Here is a 13,564-nt window from a genome sequence, read left to right as displayed (position 1 = left end):
GAGAGCCACCAACCGTTCTAGGCTTACATAACTTTCACAGTTAAGGATCTTAATGAAAAAAGAAAGGAGTGCTTCTTTTGTTACTAGTTCCAGAAAAAGTCCAGGGTGCTCTGATTTCTCCTGCTTGGGTTACAATGACTGTGACCAGGGGAGTGGAGAACTGGACAGGACCAGGTCACGTGTGGCTGAACCACAAGGATTGAGAATGGGGAGGGTTGTTTCTCCCAAGAGACCTCTGTAAACAAAAAACATATCCATCACTTGCCTGAGCTGTCATTAGGAGTCATCTTTGGAATGGAATGCCACTGCTGGTAATTGCTCAGCCTTCTTATTTATAGACTTCCCTGGTGTCTCTAGAAGTTTCATTCCTGTATCACTCAGCAGGCAGGAGAAAGCAGACGATCTGTGACAGTCTTTTTCTGGAGCAAACTTTCCTGGGACACCCCATCCAAAATCCAAGTAGGCTACAACAGCAGGATCTCAAAAGGTAGAAAGACGTGAATGGAAGTTGAAAGGAACAAAGCATTAACATTGAGCCTCATTCACTGCTAGCACACAAAGACCCACTTTAAGATTGGCAGAGCCAAAGTAGCCTTGCAAGGACTCTCCAAACTTCTGAGCCCTGGATGAAATCAGATAGGGCGATCAGTTTGAAACAGAAAGGAATTCATGCCTGAGGAATCAAATTAAGCATAACTGAGATGCTTAGCCTTCGTCTCTTTGATGATTGAGAATTTTCTTTCTCTGTCTCAATAGGACAAGAAGCAATGAAACTAACATTTTAACTCTTCAATATAAGTAGGATTTAGAATATAAGTAAGTTTACATTGTATTTTTTAAGGAGAAACAACTGAGTTAGACATTATTAGCAGTGTTGAAATAAGTTTCTAGGCTCCAGATGGAGTCACTCCTGCCCCCGGGGTACCACATCAGCAAACCAAAACTTAGACAATTTCCATGTCCCTGTAAATGCTCTGCTTGACCAGAAACTCAGCATATACATCTGGTCAGCCAACCCCTAAATGCTAAGCCAGTTCTGAGCTGGCTTTATCCTCATTTCCTTGTTCCTTCATTTTCTATTTTTCTCTTTCTTGTTCCTTATTCTTTATCCTGTAAAAACTTCTTGCTTTCTGCCCCATTTTGCAGTTCTCTGAACCCCTGGGAACTGAGACTGCTTCATGAGGTGTTAAATAAAGTTTGTTTGTAACCCCTAAAGGTCGTGATCCCGCGGTTTCTAAGTTCAAGCCCCAGTGGGGCTCTGTGCTGATAGCTCAGAGCTTAGAGCCTGCTTTGGTTTCTGTGTCTCCCTCTCTATCTATCCCAACCCAGCTCGCACTCTCTCTCAAAAATAAACACGAAAAAAGTTAAAAAAAAATAATTTTCAACAGCAGCAAAAATAAACTCTAAAAGATTTTTTTAAAATAATTTTTAACAGCAGCTAGCATTTATAATATGATTTATATGTCAAGCACTATGCTAATTTTAATAGTTAATATTCCCAACATTCCTGTAAGATAGTTACTCATACCATCTCCGAGATACTTCTAGCATTTTCCATGCAGCAGTTTACAAGGTATTTTTTTAATACATTACAATTTTAAAATTCTATCTCTAAGGTTCTTTGAGTATAGAATGGGGAAGGAAAAGCCAGGTGGCTCCACATGGATCACAAAAGGATGAAACCTAATTACACACATAAGGAGAGGAACCTTGTCCAGGGCCCCACGCAGCACCTTGGCGCGACCCCCCAATTCCGTGTCCACTTTTGTCTCCACGTCCGGTCTACCGGTCTAGTGACAGACCCCTAAGAACAGTGCGGGTGAGCAGCCACAGTGATTCAGGAACAGACCAAAACGAAGATACTCTCTGAAAAGGCGCTTTCTGGGAACCCTGTCACTGTGGGCTCCAGAGAGTGACAGGAAACAGGCAGTGCCGGTGGCTTCCGGGTGTCCTCCTGTGCCATCTTGTTGACATTTCTCAGAGGGCATGTGCCCTGTCTGACTTGTTTCAAAACATACGCTCTCTCTCAAATGCTTCTCAGGGATCCTTGAGCCTCTGGCTTATTACAAGAAGTGTTCCTGCTATTCCAGAAATAATTTTTTCAGATCTGAGTGCCTGCTAATAGTTGAGACTTGGCCTGTGAAGCCATGTTGGACTACGTCACGACTCTGGAAAATTCTGTTACAGCGGCCTTTTCTCTGATGCTATTACTGTTTTTAAAATATTATTTTTTGTTAACTGTACCAAAGGATATATAGTCATTTTATAAAAATTAGAAGTCAACAAGTAAAAGGGGGGAAAAAAAACAAGAAACACAGTGTCACCTACTTAATACACTAGCTCATGTCCTTGTAAATATTTTTGCCTTTCCCTGCAAAGGGTTCATACAATGCAAACTATTTTGTGATTTGCTTTTTGCATCTAATAACATTCAACTAAGTGTTTTCCCATGTCTGCAAATGCACTGCTATAACCCATATAACAGCCTAGTATTCCACTCGCGGATACAGCTACTCTTACATTTAAGCAAAACAAAGTGAACCCGGTAGGTGCCATATCTTCTGATAACTCCGTACCAAAGCAGACATTCAAACACTTGCTTGGAAAAACTAAGAAAATCATGTTTAATGGTTGTCTGATAACAGTACATCAAAGAATCGGTTTGGTTACTTTGTCCCCTGAGACCAGTGCCTTTTTTCTTACTGCATTAACTTAATCGGTCAGGAGCTCCGAGGTTCTGCGTCTAGATCCTAAACGCTCCCCGGAAAGCTAAACAAAAATGTGAGATAAACATTTGAGGTAGGTTTTCCTGACGACAGTCAGAGCTGTCTGCTTTGTACTCCCCTCGCAGCGCGGGTGCTGACAGGGACCCTTCGGCCTTGTTGACTGTTCCATCCCCCATGTGACGTCATTGGACGTGGGAGGGAGGCGTGGAGGGGCGCTTACAGCCTGCTGCTCTTCAGAGGGCTCGCTCCTTGAACACACTTTATCTTGTCGCCGAAATAATCTTCTGTCATTTGTAAGGAGACTTCCTGGCAGTAATAGTTAGACGCAGTGCCTTCCTCGGTTTTCTTTCTTGTTTTACCGCGTCTTGTGTAAGATGATGTTCCCTTGCTTGCCGCACTATTAGGCTGTTGGGGAGGGTGGGAAAGAAAAACAGGAGACAGTTTGCTAGAGCTTTTGGCACAAGAATTATCGTCTTCCCTTTCAGGAGATGTAAATGGCCGTTGCTGCTGGAGGTGTGACAGGCAGCTTCACAACCCATCAGCCTGCAGGGCAGCAACACATCTACACAAGGATGTCTTTTGTGAGCTTCCTCCCCAGCCTTCCAAGTGTGTGCTGTTGACCCCTGAGCCACCATCCTGGAGAGCTCAAACAGCAGGGCGACAGGTTCCCTGGAGGTGTCTCCTCTCATCTTGACCCCAAAGGCAGATCCCATGCTGCCGTCTCTGCCTGGCGCTGGCTGTCACAGAGGAGCCTCTGTCTGATGTGGGTACCTCTGTTTCAGATCTGCTTAAGAGCTTTGCCTCTCTGGTCTTTTTTTTTTTTTTTTAACGTTTATTTATTTATTTTGAGAGAGAGAGAGAGAGAGATAGCAGGGGAGGGGCAGAGAGAGAGTGTGTGTGAGAGGGAGAAAGAAAGAACCCCAAGCAGGCTCCACGCTCTGAGCTGTCAGTGCGGAGCCTGACGTGGGGCTCGAACCCACGAACTGTGAGATCAGGACCTGAGCCAAAGTCGGACGTGTAACTGACTGAACCACCCAGGCGCCCCTTGCCTCACTAGTCTTTAGACTCCTTGTGGTGAAGTAGATGAGTTGGCAGTGGGAACAGAGCTGACTGTCAGGGACAAAACTGATGGATAAATTCAGAGGCAGAGGCCATTCGAGGAATGGAACACGCCCTTACAGCAAGCTTTCCCCGACACCTTCCCCCGGGGCACACGGCCCATCATCAGGAATGGGAATTAGCTTGTCACTTCTGGTCTGGACCTCCCTCTGGCTGATGGCTCTCAACCTCTCCCTCTAGGTCTAAGCTCCATTCTGGCTTCTCTTAGCTCGGAGGCTTTTGCTCTGGACTCTAAAATTTCCCCCAAGTGATATTTCAGCAACTGCCCTGGACTCTTTCCTGTGTTTTGACTGCGTCATATTCGGCCTGTTTGTCATTGCCACCTTTTCTGACCTTGCCACCTTGGGCTGCAACTTCTTGCTCCCTAGGTAGGGTCCTCCACCTCTAGGCCACCGGCTAGACACCCGATTCTCTGCTGCTCTCTAGCTGTCCCAGAGGGAACTGCAGCGTCTGAGTGCAGAATTAATCCATGGTGGGCTGGACCCCCTTCTAAAGACCTACCAGGATCCAGGTTCTGTGCAGGCCCAAAGCCCACTAGGTTTGCTTAAAAGCACCACCCTGGTCTGAGACAGCAGTGCCCGGGCCTAGGGCTTTTCTGCACACGTGTTGCATAAGCCCTGGATAAGTTCCGATTACCGGCAACCCTTTGCCACACGGGATTCTGTAGGACAGAAATAGAAGGGTAGAAAGGCAAATGAATAATCATGGGAGCATAATCTTCTCTCTGAATAACTGAAAACCACTGGATTATACCTGACCTCCTTTTCCTGTATCAGCTTTTGTCCTGAGGGAGACAATTACACAGAAGGGAGGGAAACATCCTTTGTTTATTGCATTTACCGTGTGGAATCAATTATTGAAAAGTGGTACATTTCTTGACGGTCACTAAGGAGTAGCACTATAGTAACCCTCATCGCAAATGATTCAGAATCTTCCATGAGAAGAGCATGAGACTCTTTGAGCCACCAAATTGGAATGAGGGTCCATCTATAATCTCAGTGAGAACGAACAAGTCCCCAGTTCCACCGATAATATGGAAATTATCCACTTAATTATGTCAGCCAGAGAGAAGTGGCTTTTCCTTGGCCAAATTTGCATTTTATTTTGTGCTCTGATGACTGTGGCGGAGGTCATGGAATGCCTAAGAAGTGTTCTGTTCTCTGCGTGCGGATGTTGTGACGGAATCACTTTTAGTTATTCACAAAACGATCTTTAAAAGTAATAAAGAACGTAAGACTGCCACCCTCATCCAAAAAATAGACAACGATGTAAATGGTCTTGTGTTCGGATTCTGGGTCAGACTGCACTGTTAGCTGATGACTTGGGACGGCTATTACATCTTGTTAAGAATTAAAAGGAATAATGCAAGTAAAGTGAGCACAGAGAGACACGGTGGGCACAGCAAGCCCTCAACAAAGAATGAGTTGAGGCAAGTATATTAGCTTCCTATTGTTGCTGTAACCTTAGTGGCTTAAAACAACACAAATGTATTAGCTTATAGTTCTGGAGGCCAGAAGTCTTAAAATCAAGATGTTCTTCTAGGGGCGACTGGGTGGTTCAATTGGTTAAACGTCCAACTCTTGAATTTGGCTCAGGATTCCAGGGTTGTGGGATCGAGCCCTGAGTTGGGCTCTGTGCTGAGTGTGGAGCCTGCTTAAGATTCTCTCTCTCTCTCTCTCTCTCTCTGTCTCTCTGCTCCCTACCTCCTGCTTGAGCATGAGTTCTCTCTCTCTCAAACAACAAAAATTCTTCTGGAGGTTCTGGGGGAGACTTTATTTCCTTGCTCCTCATAGCTTCCAGAGGCTGCCCACATTCCTACCCCTGGACCTATGTCACTCTGACTGTGCTTCCACTCTCACATCTCCTCTGACTCTCCTGTCTCCTTTTTTCACTTAGAAGAACACTTTTGGGGCACCTGGGTGGCTCAGTCTGTTAAGCATCTGACTTTTGATTTGGGGTCAGGTCATGATCTCACAGTTCATGAGATCAAGCCCTGCATCAGGCTCTGTGCTGTCGGCGTGGAGTCTGCTTGGAATTCTCTTTCCCCCTTTCTCTCTACCCCTCCCCCGTTCTCATGAGTGTGCTCTCTCTTTCAAAATAAACAAACAAACAATCTAAAAGTAATTTAAAAAAGAAGAACACTTGTGATTGCCTTGGGTCCATGCAGAGAATCCAGGATAATCTCCTATCTCAAAATCCTTGATTTAACCATACATGCGAAGTCTCTTTTGCATGTTAAGGTAACAAATTTACAGGTCCCGGGGACTGGGACAGGACATCTTTTGGGGCGGGAGTGAAGGCACTATTCTGCTCATCTAGCAACTTATTTCACTCTTAGGTCTTTGAGGATATTTTGACAGCACAGACAATGGCACAGCTTGGCTAAAACATAGGTTGGAAATGTACAAATGCTCAAGGGTTTTTGAGTTTGGGAGCATAAATGAGAAGCTGTTACCGGCATGCAGGTTGACCACTTAATTCAAAAATGGTTATTTCCCAAACTCCAATTGCGGAAGAACAATGGGGGTGAGCAGATAGGTACAGAATAAAGCTTTTTTGATTTGTATCACAGTCACTGGATTGAAAATGCTGAAAAGTTAGTGGTTGGGCTTGACTTGTAAGTGTTACAGTCCTTGGCCAGGTTCAGCCCTCAAACATATTCTTCCATGGCCAGTGGTGGCTGTAACAGTCCTGACTCCACTCCTGTGATGTCAACCTCTCATGCAGTCCTGTATTGTCAAGAGGCACCAGCCAGAGTGGAAGTCAATCAACAACATTAGCCTCCTATCTTTGTAATCGGCACCAAAAAGGAATAGTCATATTTGAAGAGCTGTCTCATTGGTTACTAAGACTATAATGAATGATCAGAATCCTGGGTGATGAGGCTGGGAAGAACCTTGGAAATACTCTGCTCCAAATGCTGGTTTTCTAGGTATGAAAACAGGATTTGGAAAGGTTATGCAACCTGCCCAAGTCACTCAGGATTCTAGGAACCTGGGTTTCCATTGAGGTGTTCCTTCCATTGCTACAAAGAGTTGCCAACCTCTCCTAATTTGCATAATTAATGTATTCTTCTCCTTTGCATTTTTTAGTATAGTACAAGCCCTATACGCTGGTCCAGTGTTTCTCAAACTTTAGTGGGTATCAAAATCTCTCAGAAGAATTGTAAAACTGGAGATTCCTGGGCTCTACCCCCAAAGATCTGATTCAGTAGGTCTGGGGTAAGGTCTGAAAACGTGCATTTCTACAAGCTTGCAGGTAATCCAGATGATGCTGGACTAGCACTCCTCTAGTCCCTCCTCCACATCCTAGGAGAGAGGGTGGCAGAAATTAAACAGGGAGGAAGATCACGGTCAGTTTCCACCCTGCAAAGTACAATTATGCAATAGGACAGCAGTCTTACAAGCCATGCTATTGTCCTGAGAAATAATTGTCAATAAATCTCAATATCTGGAAATCTCTTCTTTTAGCACATAAAAAACACTTAGCAGATATACCTGTCTATAGAGTAGAGGGAATTGCTCTCCCTACCATTATGACTTAGATGGAACACAGAGCAAGGAGGATATGATAGAAGGAAGCCTTGTCTGTTTCCAGGCCCAGTCATTGCCGGAAGAAGATGGAAAATGAGAGCTAATTAACGAATGCCACCCAAGGGACTACCTTCTCCAGTCCTAGAACATCCTGGGCCTTTGCTAGCTTATGTGGTGTCTTTGCGCATGTGAGAATAAGGTGTCTTTTGGATAAAGGGAAGACAACGGGTACCCCTCTGGGATGATCAGTTGGAAAGAGGAGCCCCTTCTCCAAGCTGATGCAGCTCTAGCCAGGTCATGGCTTGGCGAGCAAGGCATGGGCTAGAATGAAACCCCTACTCCAACCACACTGAGGCACCTTGTTCAAGACACAAACAGACTAACCACAGCAGCTTACCGTGCCTCTTCTCTGCCACATCCCTCCCCTTGGATACCGTCTTAGAATTAGGAAGCGTTGAGGCTATCTATGAGCATTATGATTCCAGAGAGACTCAATATACCTAAATGGACTGTTTAAATGATGCGAACGCACTAAGCTTTAAGCTGAGATAGGCCTATGATTAAAATTTTTATTCCTCCTGCTTAAAGAATAGGAACTTGGGGAAAAACCAGGCTGGCGATAGACTGACATCTTTGGGAGATTGTTTGCAAAGATGGCCGCAAGGACTCCTTCCACCCCTGTGTGGAGGCCCCTCTGCCTTGTGACTTAGCTTCTCCTCCCCTCTAGAGAAGGAGCCTATTTTCTACCCCTTGAATCCGGGGTTGGCCATCTGACTTTCTTTGGCCAAGTTAGCAAACATGAAGCAAGCAGAAGCTCAAAATGTACTCGAGCACTGGGGCTTACCTTCTCTTTCACCTGTGGACTTTGAACACCACGTGAACAAACCAGATGAGCCTGTTGGAGGATGAGATACTAGGTGCAGGGACCGCTGAGAACTGCAAAAACTCTCCACACAACTGACTCAGTCCAAACCCCTGCCCGAGTTGACTCGACCAAATACTAGCATGGCTTCTAGCAGGATCCTGCTCCTCCTGAGTTTCTATCTAGAAAAGCTCAAGGCTGCCAAAAGAATTGATGCTTTGTTCCAGCCAACACCCAAAGATAGGTCCCTGACTTCCCTTTCTCAGAGCATTTATTTAAAAAAACTGATGATTATGAATCCTTCCACTGTCCCTTGCAGATGTACAGACATCTGGCCAACTCTAGAGTATCTTTCTCAAGGATCTGAAAGTCATTCCTTTACATTAAAAACATTTCTTTTTTAAATGTTTATTTATTTTTGAGAGTGAAAGAGACAGAGCATGAGCAGGGGAGGGGCAGAGAGAAAGGGAGACACAGAATCTGAGCTGTTAGCACACAGCCTGACCTGGGGCTCGAACCCACAAACCGTGAGATCATGACCTGAGCCGAAGTCAGACACTTAACTGACTGAGCCACCCAGGCACCCCTAAATTTTTTTGGGGGGGGGTTGTTTATTTTGAGAGAGAGAGATAGAGAGCAAGTAAGGGAGGGGCAGAGGTCAGGAGAGAGGGAGAGAGTCCCAAGGAGGCTGGGTGCTGTCAGCCCAGAGCCCAACCTCGGGCTCGAACTCACAAACCGTGAGGTCATGAACTGAGTCGAAATCAAGTCAGACGCTTTACCAACTCAGCCACCCAGGTGCCCCTAAAAGTCATTCCTTTCAAATGTAATTATCAAGAAGAATAGGACCTCTGTCTCCCAGTCTGTGGAGGGTGGGAGGCTATCTTTGCTAAACCCAGTTAGCAGACACAGGACCTAACCGCCTTTGCACAAACCACCCTTCCTACCCACTTTTGGTAATTTTTTACTTCCCTGACTCTACCTTAGTCCCTGCTCGCTTCCCCTCCCAATTTCCTCATTTTCCCTTTTGTATGCAAACCAGAATTGAAAGCTCTGCTCTTTTCCCTACTGCAGTAGTTATTAAAAAAAAAAAATGTTTTTACTGCTTTTAACCAATGTCTGGCTTTGTTTCTCTCTGATGGGCCCACGCTGTCCTGCAACCCTACCCTTCCCAGCTGAGATCCCAGACACGAGAAAAGCTATCTTAGACCATATAACTCCAAGGGATCCAGCCCAGATGAGAAGAACCACTCAACCAGTAGTAAATATTTGAGAAACAATAAATATTTGCTCTTTGAATCTAAATTTTGGGGTGGTCTGTTGCATAAGAAGAGCTAACTGATACAATTTAAATATTTTTTTTTTTTTGGTGCAAACTCAAATTTTAGAGTAGGTTAAATTCATGACTTCATTCCACTTGTTATAATATCTTGTATGCCAATCCTAAGAACGCAGCTAAAAGTATGCAAACTAAGTCCATTAGCGTGGTTGGATTGCATAACAAAATACAAGGCAGATGGATTTTTACAACCGTTAATTTAACCTATCCTCTGAGTTAAAACAGGCAGACAAGTTCACTAGGGGAGATAAATATCCACCCTCCAGGCAGGTGAAATGGACTGGCAGCAGGCTGAGCGCTCCAGGTGCCTATCTATTCTATTCAATTACCTCAACATTTCTTGAAGATTCTTACAGAGATATGACACCTGAGTGGGTTGCCGTGGAGTGCAGGCTGGATGGTAAGGAATTAATTACTATCAACTTGTTCCTAGTATATGCTAATATTGCCAATGGCTAACTTGCAAATTAGAGTGGTCCCCAGGTTCTCCCACTAGAATGACTATTCTGACCCACTTGCAGAGTCAATGCTTTCAGGAGTGGGGAAAGAATGGGGCTGCCAAGATGGCAACAGGACCCGCATGCTATTTCATGTCACAATGAAAAAAACAAAAGATTCAGAACTTTGGTCTGGTTGGACTGATTGCCATCTACAAATCGACTGATTTACCAACAGTGAGGCAGGAATCTCTGTCATGGTCTCCTTGACTCTGAGCTGATCCATGCCTGAGCCTGTCATTTTCTACAGGGCTGGTATAGTCTTATTCCTTTATTTTTTAAAAAATATTTTTAACATTTATTTACTTTTGAGAGACAGAGAGACAGAGCGTGAGTGGGGAAGGGGCAGAGAGTGAGGGAGACACAAAATCTGAAGCAGGCTCCAGGCTCTGAGCCATTAGCACAGAGCCCGACGTGAGGCTCAAACCCACGAACTGTGAGATGATAAACTGAGCTGAAGTCAGACGCCCGGCGGACTGAGCGACCCAGGCACCCCTAGTCTTAGTCCTTTTAATGTATGCCTTTTACTGTCGGTGGGAGGACCTTAATGGTTTTTGGTTTTTGGTTTTGTTTGTTTGTTTTAGCAAAATTCACAAATGCTATAAGTTAGATGTATCTTGTTCCATACAGATTCTTGGAACGTTCACTCATAAAACGGGTTCAGCTAAAAATGTTACGGGACCTGGTGACCATTTGGAGGGGAAGAGGTGACGGGGATGGGTAGTAACCAACTTGACGTGCTTAGTAGGTGCCGGTGAGGGAAACCCCTTTATTTATGACCCGGAAGACCAGTGTGCTAATTTATGAAGTTAACCAAATTTGGAAATATTTGTGACAAAGGTGAAATAATTCAAATGATATTGACAATGGAAGAATCCTGGAAAAAAAAAAATTATTTTCTACCTCAGGAAACATAGGAACCAATACCTGGAAGACACAGCAATCTAAAATGCTGACTCTGTAGATGGGAAAACCCCCAGAAATTGGCAAGTACGGGAGAATATTAATAAATGTATACATTGGCATAAAATATGCAATTTGTAAGCCACTTGCTTTCTGCTTATGAAGATTCTTTACAGCATTACTGGAATGTTCACTACATTGAAAATGGAAAATTATATCTGTAGAGTGTCATTTTTTGTGATTAGGCTGCTATGTATTGCAAAACCTATCAACCTAGCACACATTTATTAAGCACCTACTATTTTCCAGTTCCTGTGCTGTGGAAGCAACCGGAAACCGGCCATCGTCATGCAGCAAAATTAGTGCTATAAGAAAGGTAAATACTTATGCGAGAGGAAAAAAACACTTTTGCATTCATTCCATCCTTAATTCCTTATACACATGTGACCTGCCAAACAATTTTTGCAGCCAAGGAGGCGCCAAAAAAGCTGATTTTACATCACTATCGTCATTACCATTGTCACCTTCCTACTCCTACTTCCTACTTCCTACTCCTGTGGCGTGTGGTCTCACCGGGTTCAGAGGCACCACTCCAAAATGGACGACGCTTTCCAGGTCTGACTGACCACAGCCCCTCCCCCCTGCCGGAAAGGAATGCTCCCTTGGTCCCTCATCCTTGGCTTCTTTTCCCTGGGCTGCCTGCAAGACGCCAGAAACTTAAGATAGGTTTTATTTATTCTTGTCTCCTTGAGGTTTTGCTTATGTGTACTTTCCAGTTTCTAAAGTGCTGAAAGATATATTGTCTTTTTTTTTTTTTTTTTAAACCGGGCAGCTGATTGCCCAGCTACTCACCGAAGAACACATCTTAAAAAGAGATTGCTGCACATGTAGCATCTGCTTCAGTTTAGGCTTGTCCTTGTTCTGCTGTTAGAGCAATCGATCTTGACCTCCAGGATTTGTCTCACCTAATGAAGGTTGCGGCAAATGTGATTTTCGCCTCAATTTTTACATTTTTAGAAGGAGGTCTAGGATTGCTTCAATACAGGTTAAATCCATTTAATTGAGCAAGCATTTTAAGGTCCACTGCATCAATAACGAAATCTCCCAGGTTGGAGGCCGAGGGGATAGCAAGGATGAATAAGGCAGTCTGTGCCCTCTGGGAGACTTTGATTTAATTGGAAGGTAGGTTGTTTCGTGTATGATTGAGAGCAGCATTCGGCAACCTTTTTCTGAAAAGAGTCAGAAAGTAAACATTTTAGGCTTTGTGGGCCATAGGGTCTGTCACAACTACTCAGCCCTGCCTTTGTAGCATGAGAAGAGCCATAGACAATAGTTGGAAAAAAAAAGGGTGTGGCTATGCTCGAATAATATTTATTTACAGGGGTACCTGGGTGGCTCAGTTGGTTGAGTGACCGACTCTTGATCTCAGCTCAGGTCTTGATTTCAGGGGTCGTGAGTTCAAGACCTGAATTGGGCTCTCCATTGGGGGGTGAAGTCTACTTAAAAAAAAAAAAGTTTATTTACCAAAATAAGCAGCATGCCAGATCTGGCTAACCAGTCAGAGTTTGCTGGTTCCTAGCTTAGAGCAAGGTCTTTGCCATCAGAATGCTCATTTTATAGCCCTCTGCCTCTAACTGTGGGACGGTGGGCATTCCGCTTAACCCCCCAAGTCTTGGATTTCATATCTATAAGTGGGGATGGTATAGAAAATAAATTTAAAATTTTGTATGTCTTGCCTATTGTTCGATGTGAGCACCGTTAAATTTTTCTAGACTTAGTTTGCTATACCCTAAGATTATGAAAATACTTACTAACCAGCATTTCTCGCTTCTGTAATCTTGCTTGCTTAACACTTTCCTCCCCTTCCCCCTTCCCCCTTCCGCCTTCCCCTTTTTTCTCCCGCCACAAGTAACGGACAAAGCCTTCCCGCCAAAGGACAGACAAAGGACGCCCAATCAGAGAACAACAAATGTCCTTACTTTAAAATCAACTAATCAGGCCCCCCATAATCTGAAACCTCCCCTATGCTATTTGTCTCTGTCTATAAAAACGCTGTACCAACCCTAATCGGGGCCTCTTAGCGTCACTGGCAACGAGTGCGCGGAGGTCCAGGTTCGAACCTGCAATAAACGACCCTTGCTGCTTGGCTTTGACTTACGACTCTGGTGGTCTCTTGTGGGGGGTTTCACGACCTCGGGCGTTACAATGGGAATAAAAGCTGACTCGTGGGATTGTTCTAAGGTTTAATGAGATAGGGCTCATTGGCTCCAGGTGGGTTCCCAGCAAGAACTCAATACATGTTGACACTTACTGCTAAGCCAGGAGCCCAATCAGAAGCCTCTTTGGCAAGGACATGTAGCAGTGATGACAGCTACAGGAGTAGAGAAGCGGACCCTAAACCATTAAGTGTTGTAAACAAATTCTCTCTGAAGTGGGAGACTGATACAACGCCCTCCCGGAGAGGGGTATGAGGACAAGACAGCCTTCTGAGATGGTCCCAGATCTTTCCAGGCAAATATGGCTGGCTTTTGCTCTGTTCTTATTATATTTTGTGCAGTCCTCCATTAGAGACTTCGGAGGTACCCCTG

General features: G+C 44.5%; 1 long non-coding RNA gene across 1 annotated transcript; it reads right to left on the bottom strand.

The window, feature by feature from the left end:
• Positions 1-1,397: 1,397 nt before the first annotated feature.
• LOC102900962 lies at positions 1,398-12,202 on the bottom strand. Its single transcript, XR_002151939.3, has 2 exons — positions 11,829-12,202; positions 1,398-3,131 (listed from the first exon to the last, which is right to left on the bottom strand). It is a non-coding gene; the product is annotated as an uncharacterized LOC102900962 (long non-coding RNA).
• Positions 12,203-13,564: the final 1,362 nt, after the last annotated feature.

Source organism: Felis catus, chromosome F2 (assembly GCF_018350175.1).
Source record: "Felis catus isolate Fca126 chromosome F2, F.catus_Fca126_mat1.0, whole genome shotgun sequence".
Classification (NCBI taxonomy): Eukaryota; Metazoa; Chordata; class Mammalia; order Carnivora; family Felidae; genus Felis; species Felis catus.
Note: the sequence above shows the minus strand (reverse complement) of the source record. Positions and strands in the feature narration are given on the sequence as shown.